The 23,543-nt window shown below is 45.9% G+C and overlaps 1 protein-coding gene across 2 annotated transcripts in view; it reads left to right on the forward strand.

Moving 5' to 3' along the window:
• The first annotated feature begins 20,822 nt into the window (after nt 1–20,822).
• The window catches only part of MPPED2 (metallophosphoesterase domain containing 2), a 113,259-nt gene continuing 110,538 nt past the window's right edge, over nt 20,823–23,543 (forward strand). The window contains exon 1 of one of the 2 annotated variants that reach the window (XM_053979738.1): nt 20,823–20,913. The gene's annotated coding sequence lies outside the window, so the exon portion shown is untranslated. Of the gene's footprint in view, nt 20,914–21,999; nt 22,034–23,543 lie in introns of those variants that run through there. The other variant, XM_053979739.1, reaches the window with a different exon arrangement.

Genomic DNA, 23,543 nt, shown 5'->3' on the forward strand with positions numbered 1-23,543 from the left:
GTCTCTGCAGAGCAGGGGTTGTCACCGCAGAGCAGGGGTTGTCACCGCTCCGGGGTTGTCTCTGCAGAGCAGAGGTTGTCACCGCTCCGGGGTTGTCTCTGCAGAGCAGAGGTTGTCACCGCTCCGGGGTTGTCTCTGCAGAGCAGAGGTTGTCACCGCTCCGGGGTTGTCACCGCTCCGGGGTTGTCTCTGCAGAGCAGGGGCTGTCCCCGCAGAGCAGAGGTTGTCACCGCCCCGCTGTTGTCACCACTCCGGAGTTGTCCCCGCAGAGCAGAGCCCCGGGCAGCCAGCCCCGTGTCCCCTGGTGTCCCTGGCGGGCTGGCACGGCGGAGCCCCCCGAGCTGCCCCTGTGGAAGGAGCCGGGCGCGTTGGCCGTGCTGGGGCCACGCGGGCTGGGGGAGGTCGGTGCGCAGCCCGGCTGCCTGCTCTGCATCGCGCTGGCCCTCTTTGGAATATTAGCTTGCCGCCTCTCTATTGATTGGATTTAAGGTAGAGCCCGAATGTACCCTCTTCTTCAGGAAAGCAAACCCAGCAGTGGGCTTTTGTCGAGCTAAGGCTTTGGAGGTGAAATAGCTGCGGAACGTCAGCTAGTCAGGTAGTTTTCAGCAAGTGTTTTCTCCTTCTCAGAAATTAAGCGAGGTGTTTTGCCTGTGTCTCACTCAGCAGCTGAATGTCTCGGCAGCGGGGGTGCTTTGAGAGTTTAAGCTGGCCCATAGAGCAGCCGTGGTTCAGAGTTAGGCGGGCCTTGGTGCAGGTAAGGGCTGGTCCCTGCTCCGGGGATAGGTCCGGCCTAACTTAGTGCTGGATCTGTTGCTTTCTCCGTTTGGAACTCGTCCGTGGCACGCAGCGAAATGCAAGGCAGGGGTGATCTGGTGTCAGGGTAACTTCCCCAACTCTGGTCGGGCTGTGGCTAGCAGGCAGGGCCGGAGGAGCTGCATCCCACACACATCACCTGCAGCTGCTGCGGTGCTGCTCCTCGAGGCTGCGCTGAGAAGAGCAGCATCTCCCTCTGCCTTGCATTGCAGTGTTGCCCCTTCCACCTGAAAAGGAAAAATAGGGAAAAGGGGTTGCTAAGAGAGCTGCAGGAGCAGTGTGAGTTGAAGGAAAAAAAAGCCCAGAGGTGGTGGGGAGCTTGTACAGCTCTGCGTTCAAAAATCCACCCCTTTGTGCAAACGCCTTGTCTTCATTTTGCCTTTTATTCTGTTTTACCCTTTTCCAAAGTTTCCACATAACTGATGTTGCAAGGTGTTTCCATATGCTCTCAACAGGAACCATGGAGATGTGAGGCTTTCCTTATCTCAAGGCTAATAAACTTCCATAGGAAAGCACTATTTTAAGTAAATATAAATAAGTAAATAAGTGTTTTTACAAGGCAGCATGTGTGTGGGACTGGTCTAACCAAAGGCCAGTTTAACTGAGAGTGGTTTCAGCCTTCTGTGGATGGTCTGGCAGCAGAGCAGCCTCTGAGGTGTGAAGAGACAGAGAAATGTGAATTTTAAACATTTTCTTCCAAGCCTCTGCTAGCATCTAGCAAAGCATGCAGGCCTCTTGCATAGCCTGAGATGGCAGAGATGCTCCCAGCTGCAGTGCCAGAGCTCTTCCCTTTTCCCAAAGCAAAGCTCTGAAAGGACCAAACAGACAACGGTCTGAGCACAGCTCCCCACGGAAACATGAGGGGAATATCCACTAACACCAGCTCTGGAAAATGTTTAATTTCCAGAATGGAACAAAAATAGTAGCAGGGTAAAACAGAGTGAGAGTGTGTGTGGGTGTTGGGGGAGGGTGGATGGAATCTGAGGCAAGTTGCACTTTTTTTTTTTTTTTCATTTGCCCAGACAGATTCCACTGTGAACATGTAATGGTTTTCACTGAGGCACTGTGTTATTTTAAGGTAAATCTGCTGACTTCAGAATGCATAATCAGTTTCATGATCGTAATAAATTATATCACAGTCATCTCTGGTGGGAAAATGGAAGGAAACACACAAAGTAAGGGTGCCAGGACAGCTTGCTGGGTAGGATGCTAGCCTGGAAACCATGTATTTCTTGCTTTTTAAGGAAACAATTTCAAAAGCATCTAGGTCAATTAAAAGCTCATTCTGAAAAGCACTGTAGGCTCTCACAATTTAAATCTGTCTGAAAGATACTTTGGAAATTGTGGCTGCAGTTCAGTTCCGCGGCTGTAGATTGGGAGTTGCAGTACTTCTTGCAAAGGTGATGTGTGAATAAATGCATTATTCAAATATATTATTTCAAATATATTTGAAAGCAACTGGAACAGAATGGAAGCTCTCTGAGGAGCTGGGGTAGGCAGCCAGCCTGCACAGGCTGTGGCACTGGGAACATTTATTCACTGGCAGCCACAGCTTAGGCAGTTCAGGCATCTCCCCCCCTCCTGGCAGGTTGATCCCAGCTCTTGCATTTGCTGCCACAACTGTTTGCACAGCAGTACAGTGAACTTGATGAAGGAACAGATCCAGCTGGTAAAAGATAAAATACATGCTGACTGCATGGCAACACAAGCGACCGTGCCAGCCAAAACACGGCTTGGCACGTGGAGCCCGAGGAAGGAGGATGGGAGCTGCTTCAGCAACCTGCTGCCAAATGCAAAGTCTCAGCCCCTTTTTATTCCTCAGGCCCCTTAAATGTTCACCTAGAACGGTAGAAGTCGTGCTCTAAGGTGTAAAAAGGCCACGGTCTGATGAGACAACAGGAAGATTTTTGTCAGCGATTTCTCTACAAGGAAGGCTGGCTCTGTGATTTATGTATTAAAAAACAGAAGTAAAGTGAAACAATTTTTTAAAGAATGGTAGTAGCTCATGAAAAAATATGACTTAGAAGTTATACTGTTATATTTTGATTTTTCCAAAGAATATACTAGGAAAGTTGAAAAAGGACCACTGCCTTTAGAAAAGGCAGCTATAATTCTTTATAACTTTTCTTAGAAACTTGTGCTATATGTCTTTTCTAGTATTACTTTTTAATTACCACTGCCTAGTTGTGAGAGAAATCATTGTTGCATTACCTTTTTATATTTGAGATAAAGATCCTCAAACTGTAGGTTTGTCTTTCCAGGCTTCAGTGGCGGTACACTAAAAATGAATTTCATCTATTCCATGTGACACAGGTTGTTTAACAGGAAAATGTTTTTATTAGAAGAACTGGGTTAAGGGTCCATCTGGAACCAATTGAATTCTCTAATGGCCTAACCCTCTATTTCTAGAGGGAGAGAGGAGAAAAAGCAGAGAGCAAATTCAGGCTAACAGTGTAGTTCTGCAGTGTGAATTTAAGAACTTTCCCCTTTGCTCCCCCCAGCCTCTCATTCCTGCTCTCTTGCTGTAATTTGCCACGTCTTCAGCTTTGTGCATACAGCTATTTTCATGGCTTGCTGTAAATTGCACTGTTCAAATAACTGCTGTTAAAAGTCATCATCAAAAAAAGGATGGGGGGGCACTTAAATGGGGCAAATGAGGGAAGGGTGAATTGTGCTGGGAGAAAGGAAATGAGCGTGGCTCTGAGGGAAGCCCAGGGCTTCCTCAGGCCCTTGTCACTTGAGGCAGTCGTGCCTCCAGCCCATTTGCCATTTAATTACAGGCTCAGCCACAGGCTTGGGTGCTCAGCAGCCCTGTTCAGATAATCCAAGTGCTCCTGCACCTCCCAGGCCAGCGTGCATAATATTCATCAATATATGAAGCACTATAAAAATGGAAGGCCTTGTACTGCAGCTGGATTCAATGTCCAGTGATGATCCCAGATGTATTTCTGTTATTCCAAGTGGCTTTGGCTGAGCTAAAAAAGAAAAAAAAACACAAAAAAAGAAAAAAAAAAAAAACAAAACACACCCAAAACTGAAACATTTGCAATAACGTTTCTTTAGAAAGGAGTTAATATCAAAAAGGCATTGAAGCAGCAATTGTCCCGATGTTACATTGTTTATAAACCCAGAGTTTAGCCTTATTTATTTTCATCTTCGGGCACAATGTTAAGCAATTTCTTTCTCAAGTGCAGAATGGCCTGTTAGACATCAAATGCTTGCTATTTGCCCAGGACAAAAAGGGCTACAGCACATACATTAATGTATGTCCTGGGATTCTCCATACTTCTGATTATATTACTTCTTTACTTTCCTAGCAGAAAGTAAGAGTCATTCTGGATATATCACTGTACTTGTCTTTGCCAAAACACCTTAAACGTTTGTTAGCAATAGAGAAAAAGTTATATAGAAAAAAAAATCTCCCAAAAGAAAATAATTGTCCTTTCTGAAGCTGGCCATTGAAGACATTTTATTTCCAAGTCAGGTTGCATTATGAGCTCATATCATGGTGGGCTGATAGCAAAATGTGGAAAAATAATATTATGTTGCTAATATAAAAAAAACAGCTAGGAAGTCTGAAGTTGTGGATTTTGTGTGGCTCGTGTTCCTTAACGCCACATCTCTGGCAGAAGCAATATAGGGTAGAGCATAGTGAGAGGAAATGAATGTAAAAAGTGTTGATTGTGTAATATTAGTGGATGCATTCATGTGTGTGTTTGGGGAGGAGATAACTGTGCAGTTTGCTCCTAACCTCCTCTGCCTAAATGCACCACACAGTAATTTGAAAGACCTCATGAAAAAGATAAAACCCCAAGTGCAAAGAGCCTAAAAACACATCCACATGGAGAAACTGTACCCAATTGATTATTCAGCTGGCAAAATGGGAATTTCAAGTTGCACAGACAGCTAATTGTGGCCTGCCTGTGGAATGACAGGTCTATAATTTTTAGTTTTGTGCACATTCAAAGCCAGTCACCTTGACACTTAACAGTCCATTATCTGCTGGCCACCAACCATATGATGATATTCAAAGAGTGACAGGTCCTTTCCATTACAGAATGATAAAATGCACTTTGCTTTATTTGGATAAAGCTGTCTTCAGAGACAGCACAAACCAAGTGCTTATCTGATCCTTGCATGCAACAATGACACTGAGACACCTTTTACTCCACGGGGCTAACCTGGTTTTTCTTGGATTTATTTTTTTGTTGTTGCTTTGGGATAAAGATGAGTGAAATTGGTATTCCCAGTATTGTTTTCTAGGAGAACAGACAAGCTGGCATTCATATCTGTGATTTCTTTCAGTATTAAATAAGACAGGTTGCAGGAAGCATTGGGACACAGGTCATGCAACTACACGATTCATAATCTAAGGAGAAATGTTCGGGGTTTTATAAAGAGATTGTTTGTTTTCAGCATGAATACAGAGCGAGGTCAAAAAAACATGTCTCAGGATACTTGCTATCAAATAACCAAAAAAAAAAAAAAAAGAAAACCCAACAAACCAGGCTGAGACTTGGCATTTGATTCCAGCTCAGCCAAGGGGCTCTGGGTGAGGTGGAGGTGTCTGTGGCTCTGTCCCTGCCCTGCAGAGAGAGCTTGGGGCTGGGGGCTGTAAGAAAAGCACAGCTGGGAGGGCAGGCAGGGCTTGGAGGAGCCTGCTCCAGGGCTTGGAGGCTGTTCCTCAGGCCTTGGAGGAGTCTGCTCCAGGATTTGGAGGAGGCTGTTCCTCAGGCCTTGGAGGAGCCTGCTCCAGGCCTTGGAGGAGACTGCTCCTCAGGGCTTGGAGGAGGCTGCTCCTCAAGGCTTGGAGGAGGCTGCTCCTCAGGCCTTGGAGGAGGCTGCTCCTCAGGCCTTGGAGGAGGCTGCTCCTCAGGGCTTGGAGGAACTTGCTCCAGGGCTTGGAGGATCTTGCTCCAGGGCTTGGAGGAGGCTGCTCCTCAGGCCTTGGAAGGAGCCTGCTCCTCAGGCCTTGGAGGATCTTGCTCCAGGCCTTGGAGGCTGTTCCTCAGGCCTTGGAGCCTGCTCCTCAGGCCTTGGAAGAGCCTGCTCCAGGCCTTGGAGGCTGTTCCTCAGGCCTTGGAGGCTGTTCCTCAGGCCTTGGAGGCTGTTCCTCAGGCCTTGGAGGCTGTTCCTCAGGCCTTGGAGGCTGTTCCTCAGGCCTTGGAGGCTGTTCCTCAGGCCTTGGAGGCTGTTCCTCAGCTCAGGGTGATGCAGGGAGGGCAGGGGAGCTGAGCAGAAGCCACAGTGGGCAGGGGGAGCTGTCCTGCTGTCCCACTGGGCAGGAAAAGCCGTTCCTTCCAACAATTTAGCATATTTATATGAGGACATCCCAGGCAATCTGAGTACAGGAGCTTGCAGGTCTCCAGGACCTCACGGGAGACGAGCCCACACCAGCCTGGAACTTTGTTCTGGCCTCAGCGCCAGCTCCTGTGCCAAACCCTTCTCCGCGGGTTTAATTTAATTCTTTCTGAATGACATTTTATCAGTCGTGGATTCTGAACGTGCCTTTGGAATGGCTGCTTTCAGCTGGTTTTGGAGTTTGAGCAGAGGGTCAGGATTGTTGTTGTTAGCCAGCAGGGCCTGCTCCAGCTCCCAGGGACATTAGTGAAGAGATGCTGACTGATTCATTATGTGCTGGAGCAAGGCCTATAGGAGGAACCGTGCAGACATGGGTTTTTCCAAGGCATAACTTTTATCAGCACTTCATTTTGTAGTGATCTTAAAAATGATAAAGATCCTGCGAATTACAAATTTGCAGAGCACTTTCCTTGAGCGTTTGGAGTGAGCAACAGCGACTTTTGCCACTGGACAAAATGATTTGTGGATTTTCCAAATGATAAACAACTGCCATTTCAGAGTTAAATACCATATATATATATGGTGTTTTATATATATTTATAATATATATATGTGTATGTATATATATTTTATATATATATAATATATATATGTATATATAATATATATATGTGTATATATATAAAATATATATATGTATATATATATTAAAATATGTATATGTATGTGTATATATAATATAATAAATAAATATATTTATGTACTATAATATATATAATAAATATATCTAGAATAATATATAAAATACATTTGTATATACTATTTTATATAGCGCTTTATTACACTAAAATATATATTATATAATATACATTATAAAATATAATATAAATATATACAATATATTATGTACTTATATATACTATACTATGTTATAGATATATATAATATATTTATATATACTATAGTATAAATGTGTATTATATTTCTATAATATTTTATATATTATATAGAAAAAATAAAATATACATAATGTATCCTATAGCATATATTGTGTTTATAATATAATATCTATAATAAATACACTTATATATACTATATAAATACTACTTTGTTAGGTCCTTGCTTACTCAGAAGTAAGTGATGATAAAACTCCAATGTTTTTATGATTTTTTTCCCCCACAAAAATATACTTTGCATGCAAACTTGCAGGCTGATGGACAGAGCAGTCAGGAGGCTTCATTTGTTCCCTGCATGCTGCAATAATACAAATACACCTTTTACTCCACAGAATGGCTTGTGCTTGGGGAATTGTGTTTTCATCCAATTTTCTTGCAAATAATGACCGAGTTCCTCCAGGTTTATCGGCGCTGTCCTGTGCACGCTTTTTTTTTTTTTTGGTGTAAATTATTTATTCTGCTAATTTAACAGCAAACAGCCCTGGCTGGTGAGCTTAGTGAGGCAATTTCAGACGTGTTGGTTGTAGGTTAATTATTTAGGGATTGAGATATCTCTGGTAATGCCAAATAAGTACAGACCTCATCAGAGAAAGCAATTGAACGCCTCTAGGTTTTCCAAATCTCAGCTCATGATCTCAACCATTATCTGGTGGTCATTAAGTCTGGTGTTTTATTGCAAAAGAACACGAATGTGTTTTGAGGTAGACCACAAGTTAACCCTTGTAGTTCTTTTCCATGGAGCTGTTTTTTTTTTTTTTTTTCCCCAGGAGTTCCCAGTCAACTTTTTGATCCCTTTGAGCCAGCTGACCAGAATGTTCAAATCCACACATCCTTTTCTTGTGGAAATGTTGGCTGTTAAGGATGTTTTTGGATATGTGTCTTGTGGGATAGCTTAATGGTATGGAGGCTTTAGACATATGAATGCCACAGATAAATCACATTGAGCACTACAATAAACACCCTCTGCTGGTTTTTTCTCCAGGGTGGTGTGCCAGGCACACAGTGGAGCTGGCTTCACTGCTGTAATTGTCACTGTTTTTACAGAGAGATTTTGATGCTGATCATTTGTAAAACCTGAAATATCTCACGTCCTACAGCATCACTATCCAGTTTAATGGGTATAGTGCAATTTTTTTAATTCAATGAGGAAAGCATTATTCTTCTGAGGACTTTTCAGCTGATGTGCCATAACTGGGTGATTCATTTGAGGGAGTAGAGCCTGGGAAAACAATGTCAGAAAAGCAGTGTGAGGAGAAGTCTGTGAGCAGGGCTTGGTGTGGATAACGTGTTGAGGCATGGTTGTTCCTGTTCTGCCATCTTTATTTCTACAGCAGTGAAGTAAAGTGCTGTGCCTGGCTCCTTAAAAGGCACTCGAGAAAGCCCTGCAGAAGGGCAAGAAACTCTGATGTTCAGGTTCTAACAGCTTCAGCAGCAGCTGGAGGTGTGTTATTTTTTAAGACGGGGTAATCTGCTCTGTAGGCTGTTTTTTGGGGGGTGGTGGGGTTTGTTATTCCTTCTCTTTATGCTTGATTTGGAGTGTCGTGGTTTTGTTTGTGTTTAATACACGTGTGGATTCGTTTTTGATGTTAAATTTAAAACTTGTTGCAGGTGGTGGGGAAGAAGACTTGAGATGATCCTTTCCTTTTCCTGAGGCAGTTCCTTCTGCAGTTTTAGGTCACAGAAGTGCTTGCTCCCTTAGAGATGCCCACAAGAATGGGTTTGTTAAGGCCTGTCCAAGGCTCCAGGTGCCTGTGGGGTGGAATAAAGAGGTGCTTCGTGCAGTGGCTGCTGTTGTGTTTGAGATGCAGCTCTTCAGCAGAGTGCAGGGCAGGTAGGAGTGGCTGTGCTGAGGGTGTGGTGCACAATCACCCAGCTCTTTCCCAGTTTTGCTCCCTGATGTACCTGATGGCATGGAGACAAAGCTCACAGCCTATCTGCCTGGAAAGGAGGGCACAGGGCTGCTTTGGATGCAGTCAGACTGGTCAGGGAAACGTGAAATAAAGGCACCTGACAGGTTCAGGGGGTTCTGGGTGGAATGTGACCTTTAAAAGCCTCAAGAGAATAGCACATGGTCTTTCAAGGACATGTCTTTCAATGAGTTCCCTCATTTTCACATTGTTCTTGGGTATGAAATGTTTAACAGAGTTTCCACCTGCCTGTTCCACAAGTAGGTCAGCATTTGATAACTGCATTAAAATTGTGCTTTCCTAAATCCTCTCTCTTGCTATAATCCTGCCTGTCCCTCTCAATTTTCCTATGTTCTAATGCGCCATTATGGAGAAAATGGGGAGTCTTTTTTAAAATCATTTCCGAGTTGTCACCCACAATGAAGCTGTTTTGTTTTAGGTTTGGATCACATTTCTTCCCCAAAAGCCTCTGAAGGTAGACATCACAGATATGATGCCACACAGGAAAGGTTCTGTCACGTAAAAGTCCATGTCTTTTTGTATTGTTCTGAAAAAAAATCCCCACAAAGTGGGCTTTTGAAAGTGTCTCAAAGAACATATTTGGAATATTTAAATATATTTGGTAATTTAACTCTTCAGCCTAACATTCAGCTCATTTCCAATGTGGCCTATCACTTCTGGTGTGACATTACTGAAAACCTTCTGATTAAAGCCAGCTCTCTTATGCATACTTTACCTCTGTGACCTGTGAGTAGCTTGAAACCATTTGAACTCTGTCTAAATTGGATCCCCCTGGTTGTAAGTGTTACTGCATGTCAGTTCTGTGTCAGTTGGATGGAAATCTTGCTGCAGAGGATGAAAGTTCACAGCTCAGTATTAATCTACTGGGCAAACTACATCTAATGCCTTCAGTTTTCTTGAAATATAGCTTCTGATGACCTCTGACAGGTAAAATACAACACAGGATTTTCTAATATTCATTTCCAGTGTAGCTATTTAAAATAAAGCATGTATCATCCTTCTGTACCAAATAAATGCTGTGAGAGGCAAAATTAAGAATAGGGACAAGTGGATTATTGGACGTGGAGACTTTGGTTAATAAAATGTGTCTAGGTCCATTACTCCACAATTGTCTTGGAGTGGGAAATGCAGATCCTGGCTTTGCTAGGGGAGGCTGTGCAGGGATGAGCTGCTGCCTGGGATTCCCTTGGTATCTCTTAGATGAGACTTTCAAACTGCTGTGTGAGCTTAAAAAAAAAATAATTCCTGAAGCTGCATGGCTTCTGGAGGAGCAGGGAGATAAATCACTGAGTGCTGGTGGAGTCTGTCTCCAACTCCCAAGTAGGAGCTTTGGATTTAGCACCAGCTGCTGTTTTAAAAGAGAATCTGTACAGATTTGTGCAGCTTGGATGACACCATTATCAACATCCTGTGTTGTTACACAGTGACACCTTCGCTCTTGTCACCATTAGGGAGAATTCCAAGTACATTACACTTGGGTTTGCTTTTGAAGGGGCTCTTTTGGGCTCAAAATCCAAGCCTAAAAAAGGAAAAATGTCCGATAGGTGCAGGTTTGTAAGTCCGCAACTTTCTCTCACTTCCGTTTAAACTAACAGCAAAACTCATACCTCGTTCAGAGCAGCAAGTTTGACTTCTGAATATTTATTTAGAATCTGAAAGGAAATGGATCCTGCATTCCTTGCAAATCCCAAATTGTCTCTGAAAAGAGTGGGATTTGGTGGGAAGAAAGAAATCTAATGCTGAGCTCTGCTTTGCAGGGGGGTGGTGCTGGTGCTGGCAGGGATGCTTTTCAGGCACTAGACAGGAATCAAATCCATCTTTTCAAAGCCCTGCTGCAGCCCCACTGAGGAGAACTGACAAAGTGTGCTGTGCTGGGCCTGGAAGGAGCCTTGGGCTCTGCAAGAAGCCTGGGCTTCAGCCCTGTGTTTAAAGAGAAATTTCAGTCTATTGACAGTTTACCTACTCAGCAGCATCTTTTGAGCCCTTCCAGCTCCTCTGGTTGTGTAGCTGCAGTTTGTCTTTACAAACATTGCCCTTTGATAAGTCAGATAAAATATCCCGTCCCATGACTCTCATCCTGTCATTCCTCTCAGGGAAGTACAAAACAATGGTAATAAATCAGTACTGGTATGGCCAGAGGGATTTTCAGACAGTGGCAATCGGATCAGTTCTTGGACAGTTTAGGAGCATCTTTTCCTGATGTTTCCATTTTTAAACCCAGGCTTCTAAAATCCTGACAGCCTGGCTCTTTTTCCTGTGACTCACACAAAGAAATAAATTTTTGATTACAACATGTTCAAGGGCCCAGAGCCCAAAACTTTCAAGTAGTCTTCTGTCAGAGGCTCTGAGAGCTGGAATTGAAGGATGGAGATCAGGTGTTGGAGGAGCTCCCTGTGGATGCAGAGCTGGGGTCACACTCGTCTCTGGGAGACCAGGGCTCACCCAGAGGCAATGCCACAGGACTTTTCTGTGGGTACCTACATGTATTCTGACATAAACACAGAATTACAGCACAGGGACTCTTGCAACAACGTAAGCAGAACCGAGTATTTGAAGAAATGGAAATTAAGCAGCTTGCAGACTATGGCAATCAGGTGGCTGGTGGGCTTTAATAATTAATTTTTTTTTTTTTTTTTTTTTTGCTTTGTTAATTTGGCAGTATTGAACGTTCAGACCTGACAAATAGGTGGAAAAGAGCACACTAATGAAAATCCATCAGAAAACAAGGGAATGCTTCAAAGTAGCAGGAGAGTGTGCAGGTGGACTCTGGACTGGAGGAATCAAAGCAGGGACTCACAGCAGTGATCTCTTCCCTTGCTGTTCCTGGGCTCACACGATTCATTTTGATAGGGACCCCCAGATATGGAGAAGTCATTTTCCCTTTGTAGAGCTCCCATATGTGGGAAATTGTCTTCTCAAGCTTACAGAGGGCTTTATGACAGGCCAAACTTGAAAGAGTAGAAAGAAGCCAGCAACAGTGAATTAAATACTATGGTTTCATGGTTTTTGCATATGAAGCAGTTGGCTAAAAAATCATGTATATCTAAATAAAAGTTTTTTACATCCACAGCTGATGTCTAATCTCAAAAATAGGAGTTTGATCTCAAGGCAGGGCAGAATGTGTGCTCTTTTCAATTTTATCTGTTTAACTAGAAGTGAGGCCAAGGATTCAGTGGGACAAATGTGATCCTGTATCTTCTGCTCCCTGACCCAACAGCATCAAGTACAGCGCTCAGTCTGGAGCTTGGACAGAAGCTTAAGTATACATTTTATTCTAGATTTGTCTTTTTTAAGGCCAGCAGTTTGTTCTAAATGGGAAAAAAAATCAGTGTCAGATTATTAGCTTATCTTGCTGGTGGGTAGGGACACAAGCTGATCGGGAGAAGTTTTGTGGCTGGATTTGTTTTAAAGCCGTGTCTGTGGTTTTGATGTTTTCCTTTTCACTTCTCCCTCCCCGAGGTGGGACATCTCAGCGGGTGGGTCACTGTGACAAGGGGGTTGGTACAAACAGAGCCTCTGCCAGCCGCTGCCCGAGGCTGTGCTGGGTGCAGGTCTGAATGCACAGCAGGAATCCACAGGAGCCCTCCCTGGGGGCACACCGAGGCACCCTGGTTAAATTCTAACTGAGACTTAGAGCTGATTTTTATGAGCTGCTTTTCTCTGAGCAGGCAGTTTTTTGTTTTTTTTTTGTTTTTTTGTGGTTTTTTTTTTTTTTTTTTTTTTTTTTTTTTTTTTTTTTTTTTTTTTTTTTTTTTGAGTGTGATCACAGTTTTGGATTGCAGCAGTAATGTCACAAAAGATGGAATTTTGTTCAGTAGGTCTGAGGGGGCAAAGAAACACTGAAAGGAGGCTGCTCACCTGCATAGTTTGGGTTAACTGGCAGAGAAAATTGCTTTTTAACAAAAAGGTTTTGAGGTCAAAGATATCAGAACCCACACCTAGATTAGTTTAGAAACCTGAATGTATTACCAGGATTCCACTTAGCATTTTTCTACCAAGCCTCCTATCTGTATATTCCCTAGTAGAAAGGAAACTTCTAGAGAATATCTTCTAGATGTTAGATATGATTAGATCTTAGCTTTCTAATGATAATTAATCTGCATAAATCCATGTGCAGAAACATCTCATTCAAGAGGTGTTTGTGTCTGCTCACCTTCCATTTGGTGGTTTCTGCCATCCGTGTGTCATGGTGGGATTGAAGGTACAGTTTAGTTAAATTTTCAAATTTCAGAAGCTCCTGCTTGATCTTGATATTGTCTTTTGTACATGGAAATGTTGATGGCTGTAATAAGTTTGAGGGATACATATTTTAATTTCATAATAACACAGTTTCTTTAATTTCTGTGTGCTTTGTTTTGTTGTTTATTTGTGTGGGTTTTTGGGGATTTTTGTGTTTGGTTGTTGGGGTTTTGTTTTTTTGGTTTTTTTTTTTTTTTTGTTACTTCCCAGTCTTTCTCAGCTCTACAAGCACACTGAGATCTGCCAGGAGGAATAACATATAGCTTGCAGTCCATCATCTGCATTCCCTTTGCATTAGGTGTAACACTGGCATGAAAATCAGAGCCCCTGCTCCAATTTTTCCAGCTGTCTGTGTCTCCCTGTGATCTTTTTGTACAAATTTTCTGGCAACTCTACGGATGTGCACGCTTATATCCCCTTCTTGGGCATACATACACATTTTTCTATCTCAGAACATGGGTAGAACTAAATAGAATAATTCATTTTTTTCCCAGTAATTTGAGTGTGTTTACTGATGTAGGTAAACATCAGTAAACAAAGCGTACATCTAATATACAAAAATGACGATATCTTCTTTCTTTGTCCTCCTGCTCTCAGATCTCTGTGTAAGTTTGTTTTGTTTTCATTCAAAATGTATGAATAAAGCAATATCAGGATCTTTTCACTGCCATCGTCAGGTCTTATTTATACTTTTACAGCTTCAGAAATTGTTAACTTTTAGGCAATAAATGTCATCTTACTTCTGAGGTCACATTTGTTTTATTCCCCTCAGTAATATTATTGCTTTAAAACTGTAATATGTTTTCTATTTTGGTGTTTTCCTGCTGCCCCCAGGGACTCAAGCTAGAACTAGGATTTGCATTGGCCACGGTGCTGTTCTTATTCTGCACATGGTTCTGGGCAGACAGGAGAGAGTGCCAGGGCTGAACATGATATTCTATTGGAACAGCTCCTGCCAAGATTTTGGGCTTTGAGCAATTTGGAGGAGACGTGATGTCACTGTCTCCGTCAAGTGGATTTGAACAGGAAAGTTGTACTGTGTATTTGTGTCAAAAATAACAACTAAAATAATTTCTTGTGGGTTTCCTTGAGTGCTGTACCTGCTCTCTGGTTTCACAGCCTCTGCTCTGCGTTGCTCGTGTCCTGGTGGTATTTTTGTTTCATTATTTTTCGAGCAGAGTTTGGTGACACTGATTTAGCAGTTTCTCACAGTTCACTGCTCCAGTTTCCATCAAATTATACTTGCAGTTATACTAGACACTTTCATCATCAATTTCCATATGCCTCAAAGACATGCAGGGCCCAGTTTGCCAACACTGAACTCAAATTCCAGACAATGACCGGAATACAGGATTTCTGTTCCGAGGGTGGCTGAAACAAAGGGTGTAAAATCCCTCAATTCTTAGCAAGTATTTTCAGCCTGGATGCATTCAAAATCTAGACAATAACTGTTAAGGAATATTGATTTTTTTTAAATGCCAAATCAAGGGATAAAAATGAGCATTGACCAGAGCTGATACTGTAGGACTTTCACCATTCCTTTCCAGAAACCTCTTACATTAGAGCGCTGCCTGTGCATTGAAGGTTTGTTCTTTCCCCACAGAATGGGAAGGCTCCTAAACAACACGAGCTGTATCTTCTGTACAGCAGAGTCTGATAATGATGGCAATTAGCACACAGCAAAGATTTTGGCTTCAGGCTCTTAGGTTTATGTGTACCTTCAGATCAGCAGTGTTTCCAGGGACGTTTAAAGTGACAAGGCTCCTGAGAAAGCCTTTCCCTTCCTTTAGGGAGTCTTGCTTGCTCAGATTGGAAGGATGTCCATGTAGGAACACCTGACACCTTTAAAGGCTTTCTGTTATGCTCACCCTACAATTTTCTGTCAGGGCACCACAGTTCTGACCCCAAGGGAATCTGGGTGAGCCACAACTAGATGCAGATTTGCTGGAGACCACGGTTCTTTATGTCTGTCAAAAGCATAAAGTTAATTATGCAAGGAATGAAGTGAAGCTCTATTTGTTTAGATGTAAAGAGGTTAACTCTGAGTAGCTGTTGACAATAGTCATCATCATCAGATGAATTTGCCAGTAAATCTGTAGCCCTCAAAAAAAAAAAAAAATTAAGGATAGCAGAGGAGTAATACTGTCTCCTCTGCAATACCATGTAAAATGCTGTACTTGCACTGAGAAATTAGATTATTTCAGTTTTGCAATTTGCTTTCCATGTGGAATTTTGACTGATTTGCAGAATTTCATACAAAACTTTCCATTCAATAGGGACCTTCTCTCAGGAAGAGAGAGAAGAATTTTTCTCTGCAGGAATTTCGGTTTGTGGAGCTTGACATTTGAAAAATGTGACAGAAAACCACTTCACTGAATCTTCTGTCTAGAGTCAGAAGGACAGGGGTAGATTTAGAGCGCAGACAGGAGGCCATCTGGTATCTGTGTGGCTCCTGAGACCCGTGGGGACACAGTTCATGTTACAGCCAGGAACAGAAGCAGTGTGTGCCCAGGGTCTGCCACAGGGGAGGTAATCTCTGTGATGAGCAGGGGAGGGAGTTAAATAAGTTAAAGGTCAAGGAGAGGAGAGGTTTGGAATCTTGTGTAGTGCCTGTTTTCTGACAGACCATCAGGTTTTGGAGTTTGGTACAATGGGCTTTGAGTGCCTGAGCTGCAGGTGAATTAAGCTCAAGGTTTTCCCATGCACTGGCTTTGGCTCAATGAATAATTGAGCCAAATAATAAACTAATCAAATGATAAAATGATCGCTTGGGGAAGAAGACATCCACCTTCTAAACAGGCAAATTGTAATGCAATAAATAGGGTGTTACAACACCCAGTGTTGTGTATTCCCTGCCACAGCTCATTGACCAGAGTGTGATCCCCAAATCCTTCCTGAAGTGTGCCCTGAGCCTCCAGCTCCTGGGAGCTCCTGCAGTGATGCCTTTGCAGCCACTGCTCTCCATCAAGCAACACTTGCATCGTTATGTACACACAAAACTGGAGTCACTGCCTTCTCTGTTGTGAAGAAATAAATCACCCGTGTATCCTTCTTAATTCGGAAAAAAAGAATGTTCAGTGGAATGTTCAGGGAAAAAAAAAAATATTTATTTTCCAGGTACCAATCAGTTACATTGGGAGTTCTTAGAAGGACAAACAATTCACCTCCAGCTGGTTTTTTTTTTTTTTTGCATCACTTTATTTTTACAGAGGGTAAGTAGGAAAATTCCAATCAAATATTTAATTTAATTTAAAGGGGCAAGGCAGCACACAAGCATTATCCTGTGACAAAGTTCTGGCCCATCAAATATAAAAAGAGTGCCCAGAGGGCAACTGGTGACATTTCCTTCAGTAATCTTACCTGGTGCTCCATCAGCAGAATAATGACATGCTCCTCTGTGTCTGCAGGTTCTGACAGAAGGCTCCAATTTCACTTCCTTTTTGCAATTGTCATTTTCCTCCCAAAGCTGGTGTGCTTCTATGGAAAGCCTGTGGGTTCTTTCTGAGGTGTTTGCTGGAGTATTGAACAGGTCATAAGCCTGTTTGTGAGGGGAAAAAGTCAGATAAAAATTTGTAATGGGACAGATTATGAAAATCCAAAGCCATGAGGTTTGGGAGTTTTTTCAGCTTTTAGGATTCAATTAGCTGCTAGTTCTAGCCTGCAATTTTGTTAAGAAGCCCTGAGAGCTAAAAAAACCCCAACTTGCAAAATTGGAATCCTGTTGTTTTGGAATTTTTTTTTTTTTCTGTTTGTTTGTTGTTTGTAAGTAATACTCTGTTTTTCTGTTGTTTTCATGTTGTTGGCCAGCACGCACACCAAATGCTCTGTGACTTATGGCCTGCAAGTGAAAGAACAGAGCAATGGAGAACTTTAAATCTATCCAGACATATTCAGCAAATTTGGAACGTTGTGGGGCTCAGTGGGGCGTGAAGCCTAAACTAATGCTGTTTTCTTCTGTTGTCTTCTGTTCCACAGTTAGGGAAGAATTTCTGCTTTAATGAGGGGAATGAGCCTGTTAAGATGCAGTTTTTGGCAGAATGGCACTGGTCTGTGCTGACATATGGTGAATCCAGTGACTTTTGGTGAAAGTGGCCATCCACTGGACCAAACTCTGCTTTCTTAAAATGTCAGGAAAATTAAAATACATTAGGAAATTAAAATATGCCTTGTACCAGCGTGTCCCGGTCTCTGCAGGCCAAAACTGAATTATCTGCAGCGCAAATGAGAACCCTTGGTGCTCTGTAAAATGGCTAAAAAAATCCAGGGAAGTGAAACAAACAACCCAAACGCCTCTGGTACTGTGTGCAGAGGAAAAGGTAGTGTGAAACACTGGCCTGACTCTTTCAGGAGGTGCAGCACACGCTGTGCCAGCCCTGGTCCTGCACTGCTTTGTGCCAGCACAAGCATTTGTGATGCTGCTGTGGGCCAGCCTGGGGTCTGCCTCAAAAACCCCTTCTGCCCTTGTGGAAGGAGGCTTTTTGAAACCTGAATTTGTTCCCCATTGTGGTTTGCATCTGTTTGAAAGGGTTTTTTGTTTTGGTTTGGTTGGAATTCCTTTCCGCATAGAAGATCTCTCGAAAAATCTGATTATTTAGGGAGTGAGTGCTCAGTAGGTGGACTTTAAATCATACTTTCTTGTACTGCTTTACAGATACTTAGGAAAGTTTTTTTCCTGAAGTAAAGAGCAAAATTAGGTAGGTGTCTGTGGTTCAGGGGGTCTGAAGCACCCCGTGTGTGTCTCATAGGCTGTTGGCTCTGCCCTGTGCTTGGCAGAAACTGGAGGCAGTGACACCTATGAAATGTATTGAGGATGACATAATAGATGGTGAAGAATGAGTGTGCTTTTCTGGATACTATAGTGTTTTTTTAATTTTTAACATGCATCTCCTGAATCTGTGCATTTGAGGATACTCACTTTGGATTTGTACAAGTGAAAAAAACAAAATCCAGTGCCAGCTCTGAGCATGACTGAGGTTTCATGTACAACATACCCTTTCACTGTCATTAATAGGAGGTATTAAGGTTTGTTTGTTCACTGTTTTGAATTTCACCCAGCTAGAAAAATCAGTCCTGTGACACTCAAAATGAACATCTCATTTACTTCTTAGGTTTCTGAATTTATCTCTGAAATCCTCTTGTCAAGCGGGTGTTAACCAATACATGTTCCAGCCATAATACAGGTGTTTTATTTTTGTGTACTTGCATTTAGATGCTGCTCTTGTGAATTGGAGAAGAAAGGCAGCAGGATTCAGCTCCTTCCCTCAGAAAACCCTTTAATCCATTTAAGTCAAATATGTTTTCCTCCTAGAGCAACTCTGGGGCCAGCAGGTTTCTAAGGTGAGTACCTCTTTGGAAAGCATACTGAAAACAAGTAGTTTGTGAAAGGAAAAAGTTCTGTTGTGTGCCCTTAACAGAAAATGTTGCAGAGTTTGTCAAGTGGTGTATGAACAAAAATGCTCCTGATGACTGTATTACAGCTTGCAGTTGTTGCTGAGCACGTAGTATTGTGAAAAAAGTGTGAGCTTAGAAGCAGGTCCCACTCTGCATTCATACAAGCAAAACCCAAATACCAGGAACTCTGAGGCCACGGGGCTTGCTGTGTGTCAGGACCAGTGAGGCAGGTAAATGCTCACCTCAGTGCCAGGGAAATGCCTGATCTCTCACCAGCTGCCAGAGAGGAGGTCTGTGAGCTTCCCAGTTCCCAGCCCAATCCCCTACCCAGGCTTCTCCCCTGTTTCTCTGCGCTAGGAGCTCCTTTCTGTAGTGCCAGGGGCTCCAGATGTGTGAAGACACGACTACAGGGAAACTCCTGCTGCTGTGACTGTGGAGGAGGGGTGCAGCAGGTTCAGGCTCGGACCTGCTCCCCATCACCTCCTGTGCGTGTCCCTGGGAGCAGGGAGCTCTCCTGCTCTGTTCCCACCTCGCTCCCTGTCCGGTCTCAGCAGGAGGCTTGGTGCACTTGGGAAGGGGATTGTGTGAGGAGGCTGACCCACAGCAGAGCAGGAGGTGTCTCCTGCTGCTCCGTGCCTCAGTGTCCCCAGCGGGGCTCCCTGTCCCCACCGGAGTGCAGGGACACGGGTGGGAGGCTGGATTGCTGCCTCTACAGCTGTGTCACAGTAAGTCAGCTACAAATACTGGTGCAGCTACGGCCTCACACTCCCTTCCAGGAAAAGTTTCCCTGGAAGTGTTGCTTTGGTTTGGTCAGGAGGGCGACTCACCTGTGGGCCTTTTTGTCTGAAACAGGAATTTTCCTCTGGTGGTTCACAGTGCTCGCTTCTTTCAAAAGTGATAATGACGACAGTACCCTTTCACTCTGATTTTTTTTTTTTTTTTTTAATTTGGGAAAAAGTCCTAATGCCATTTAGTCTCTTTCATGTTGATTTTTATTAGTTTGCTGTTTCTAAACAGGACAATCCATACCAGTGGATTTCTGCCTGGCAATGCAGAAGACCCTCCTCATGGCTTTCAGCAACAAAGAAAAACCTGCCTGCTTGCCATACATATCTGAAGGTTGGCTAGAGTCAAAATTACTTATTTAAAATATATAGGTCAATTACTCACTATTAGAGGCCTGCTATTTATTTTCTGTCTGCTCAACTATTCAAAAATATTTGGGCTTTCTTTCTTTCTGTCTTTCTGTCTTTCTTTCTTTCTGTCTTTCTTTCTGTCTTTCTTTCTTTCTGTCTTTCTTTCTTTCTGTCTTTCTTTCTTTCTGTCTTTTCTCCTCATTGTAATATATTTTTGGAAGTCTCCCCTTTCCATTTGCTGTCTTGAAAGTAAAAGGACAAACGCGTCTAAGCCTCACTCTGTTGCTGTTGTGGCTGTTGACACAATTGCTGTGATTTTGGCGGGGGTGGGAGGGGGAAGAAAAAAAGAGGGGGGAAAAAAAGACACCAGCCACATCCCTGATTTTATTTTTCCATAGGAAAGCCCCAGTTCCCTTAAGACGATGCTCGGCCTCAAAGGCAAACCCCGGTGTTTCTGGTCGCTGAGGTGAGCTTACCTACAAAGGAGCAGGGCACCGCATCAACGCCCAGTGACGAAAGGTGCGGAAACCTGTTCCGAGGATTTGGGTATTTTAATTGTTGCTGTTATTACTTATTTATTTTGCCATCTCGGCGGGCAGCGGACGGGGCCGATCGGCGACGCGTGGTGCGGGGCCGGCCGTGCCCGGGCGCTGCCCCTTGGCGGGGAGGGGGTCCCGGTGGGCTCCGGCCGTGACCCCGGCAGGGAGAGCCGTGCTCCAGCCGCCTCGGCGTGGGGAGCCTGTGCCGCGCTCGGGAAATGCAGCAGCGCTCGCTCGCTCCCTCCCTCCCTGCCCGGGGGGGTGAAGTGCGAGGCAGCGGGAGGAGCCGTGCGTGTCTCTGTGTGTGTGTGTGTGTGTGTGCGAGCAGCGCCGTGGCCGCCGCGTTTCCTGGTGCCTGCTCCCTGACCCCAGTGGCAGCCCCGATCACTGCACCGCGCCCGCCCTCGCCGCCGCCGCCGCGCTGCCGCTCCCGCAGCCGGAGCCCAGCCGGACCCGGAGCCGGAGCCAGGGCCGCCGCCGCCGCCGGGCGCCGCCGCGGGGTCGGGCGCAGGCTCTGCCCCGGCCGCGCCCCCGCAGCCCCATGGAGCGGCCCCGCTGCCCGCGCTGAAGGCATCCCCGACCCGCCCGCAGCGGCAGCCGCGGAGGGAAGGTGAGCGGCCGCGGGCCGGTGTCGGGAGCAGGGGGGGGAGCACGGCGGGGGCAGCGGAGCACAAAGCGGGCGGGTTAGAGGTGCCGTGTCATGGGCGGCAGCGGAGGGGGGCGGGCGGCAGCTCCGGCGGCGGCGCCGGTCCAGCCTCCCGCAAACAATGCTGGGGATGAACGCGGCCGCCCGCGCCCCCGCCGTGACCGCCCGAGCCCGCCGGGTCGGGTCGGGTCGGGTCGTGTCGGTGCGGCGGCAGCGGCGCTTCCCCGCAGCCGGGGCGGCGGTGTCGGCGGCGCTTGAGCGAGGCTGCCCTGCCCCGCTCCGCTGCCCAGGCCGTGCCCCCGCTGCCCTCCGCCGCTGCCCGGGGGGCGGCCCGGGGGCGGCGTGCGGGGTCGGGCGCGGGTTGCGGCGGCGGGGCCGGGAGGGTAGGCCGGGGAGCATTGTGCTGGCTGCGGCCAGCGGGCGGGCGGCAGCCGGCGGGCGCAGCGCCGAGCCGCCCGGCGGGCGCGGGGACGGGGCTGGCGGCGCGGAGCGAGCCGGGGATGGGGGCGAGGCGGGGGGGGGGGACGCGCCGCCAAAGTAAGGAGGGTTGGCTCGGCGTTCCCCGGCGGAGTTGCCCCTCGCCCTTTGGCCGGCAGAGAAGCCGCTCTGAAACCCTGATCCCGGAGGCCGCAGACACTTGGAGCCTTTGGAGGGGTCGGGGGGCGCGGTGCCGGGGGTCGGCCCCGCCGCAAGAAAAAGCGGCGGGCATCACCCCCACCCCCGCCCGGCCCCGCCGCGCTCGCCCGCGGCTGCTGTGGAGTTCATCGCATCCCTCCCCCGAGCCGAGCATCCTCCCCCCGCGGCCCCTTGCGGTCCGCGGCACGGCGGGCAACGGGGGCGAGGCGAACTTTGTGCGGCGCGGCACGTAGGGCGCAGACGGGGCAGAAATGCCCCCCGGTGCCGCGGGGCGGGGGCAGGGCAGGGGGCGCGGGGCGGGGGCTGCGGCACACGCCGGGACGGGGCCGCGCCGGAGCCATTGGCCACCCGGAGCCATCAATCACCGCGGGGCGAGCCCGGCGCCCCGCGGGGCCGCGGCCGGGGCGGCCCGGGAGGCGGCGGAGGCGGGGAGCGGCCGGGAGCCCAGGTACCGGGGGTCGGCGGCGGGGGAAGAGTCGGGGTCCGGGCCCCCCACCCCGCTGCCTCCGCCGGGCTCGGCGGGTAGCTGGAGCGCGGAGTTGTCCGCCAAGTGCGGCGCGGCATCTCGGGGAGCGGCGGAGTCCCCGCGGGGCCGGGAGCGCACCGGGAGTGCCGGGGGCTCCGCGGCCGCGGCGCGGCCCCGGGCGGGCGCGGCGGGGTAAGAGCGCCGGGAGAGTGCGTGGAGCAGCACAAGGTGTTGACACGGGCTTAACCCTTCCCGGCTCCTGCCTTTCAGCGTTTTCTGCTACGGCCCGAGCCCAGCTAGAGGCGAACGTTTGAAATTCAGATGAGGGAGGCGTAAATATTTTATTTGGGGAAATGGGTTTTTTTTCGCGTGCCTTCGTGCGGGTGGCTGTCTGTGCGATGTAACGCTTACCTGCGCAGGTTTCCTGGCAGTTTTTTTGACAGGGCGGCAGCGTACAGGTTTACAAATAGCTGCAGCCGCGTTTGGGTCAGGCGTGTTCCGGAAAAGCTCCGCTTTATACCCGTAACGCCGGGCAGATGTGTACAATGGCACATCTCCTGTCTGGCTGCCGCTGCAAATACACGCTGGAAAAGGGTAACAGCCTGTATCTGGGAAAAGGCAACACGCTGAAAAAGCATCGTTTGCGTTTTTAATATAGGCATTCTTACCTAAAACTGCCTCGAAAGGCGTGGAAGGTACTACGCGTTGTTTTTACTTGATAGATGGGAAAATAATCCAACTTTTATTTTTTTTGCACTCATCTCCTGTGAGTAACCTTCAAGTAGTACTCATAGTTGGAGAAAGAAGAATGGTAGCGGTTCGAAGAGGTCTCTTTTAATTTCTTTTTTTTTTTAATCTTGGGCCTAGGATACGTTTGTTTTAAAGTTTTGAAGTGTTCAGCTTCTTTCTTCTATTTTCTTCAGAGACGTTCCCAGTAAAGAAGGTAATAATTAGATACTTCTGATAGTTGAGCTGTAGTACTCTATGAAGTATTAAATGGAAATGAAAAGAATTGACACAGAAGCCAGCTTCAAATTATAATTTTTTTTTTTTACCCCCAGTCTGGCATTTGTTGTTGAATTTCATTTTAAAAGGATGCTTTGTTCAGCTTTGTCTCAGTTTAAGTACAGATTTATTTTTAAGATTAAAGATTAGAACAATGGGAAGCAATTGCAGCTTATAGACTTATAATCTTACTGAGAGTCAACTTAAAAGTATTTAATACAGCTATCTCAGTGCCCTCTTGTCATTTGTTTTATGCCAGTTAGTTGTAATTTCTTTCTGGACTGCTACAAACATTGTAAAAAAATGCCTATTATCTTTATGTATAATTCATTCTCATGAACAAATTAGATTTTTCTTCCATGAGTGAACAATAATATGAAATTTAATGTTCTGACCTTTCTTATGCTGGGGTGCTGAAAACAGTGTCATTTAGCTTTTCTGATAGCCCAAGCATATTTTTGTCATTGGTTTAACGCATTTTTATATT

The sequence above is a fragment of the Vidua macroura genome, chromosome 6 (genome assembly GCF_024509145.1).
Source record: "Vidua macroura isolate BioBank_ID:100142 chromosome 6, ASM2450914v1, whole genome shotgun sequence".
Taxonomy (NCBI): Eukaryota; Metazoa; Chordata; class Aves; order Passeriformes; family Viduidae; genus Vidua; species Vidua macroura.